The following is a 1,103-nucleotide window of genomic DNA, read 5'->3' as shown; positions in this document are numbered from 1 at the left end:
TGTTTGAGTCTCTGTGCATGTGTGTGACGGCGCGTGCTTCACTGCAAAGATTCATGTAGCTTCGGGACATGCATTTTTTTAGTGCATCTTGTTAGTTCATTCCTGTCACCTCTCTCTCCCGCTCTCTCTCGCCATCCCTTGCTTTTTCAGCGCTGAAGGGGGGATGGGGAAGGGGAGGTGGACTGGGCCGGGAGGGGAAGGAAGGGGTGGGGGCAGTGGAGGTGGAGGCAGTCACCATGGTTACAATGCCACGACAAATATTCATCAAGTTGTTAAAATAAAAACAAACGGGAGTGCATTATAATTGCTCTTACTGACTGGATCCAATAATGTGTTCATATATTATGAGTGAGAGGAGCAGAGAGGAATCGCTCGTGCTCAAAAAAAAAGGAAAGACAGAAAAAAGAGCCTGTTAGTGGTAAAAAGGGGATATCGGGTGTCCTGGAGGCAAACACAAGTGAGGCACACACTCACACGCACTCATTTCAACTCTTTTCTTTTTGTGTGTGTGTAACTTCATTTTCCCATTACCTGCGTATGGAATTCCCTATGAGTACTTTCGTGAGTCTCCCCTCTCTTTTCTCTTTGTCCCTCCATCTCTCGCTCTTCCTCTACTGTTGTGTAGCCTCGGGCGATACTGTGATGTGTCCTCCCTCTGTCCCTCCCTCCCTCTCCCTCTCTCTCTGTCCCTGTCACCTTCAATTGCTCTGTGAAACTAGACACACTGCCTGGGGCAGGGAGGGAGGGAGGGAGGGAGAGATACAGGCAGGGAAGAGAGGAAAAAGAGAAAGGCAAAAAAGAGAGAAAGACAGACAGCTTTATAGACAGACAGAAGGAATAAACATTTGGTGTCATGTAAAGAAAAATAGGATTACCACAGACCACATGTGTGGCCAACATGTAAAAACAAAATCAGCTGAGGTGATGTTTACAAGTTTGACAATAAGATGTAATCCTCTAATAATGTTATGGGGGAAACAACAGAAAGACTATTTGTCCAATTTAGTGCATGCTTGACCCTGGTTGTGTGTCCCTTGCACACCTGTTAAGCAGATATGGACTATGATCCTTTTGATCTATAAACACATAATATAAGCATGAGG

The sequence above is a fragment of the Haplochromis burtoni genome, unplaced genomic scaffold (genome assembly GCF_018398535.1).
Source record: "Haplochromis burtoni strain Fernald_Lab_line unplaced genomic scaffold, NCSU_Asbu1 Contig_1117, whole genome shotgun sequence".
Taxonomy (NCBI): domain Eukaryota; kingdom Metazoa; phylum Chordata; class Actinopteri; order Cichliformes; family Cichlidae; genus Haplochromis; species Haplochromis burtoni.
This window is presented reverse-complemented; position numbering follows the sequence as displayed.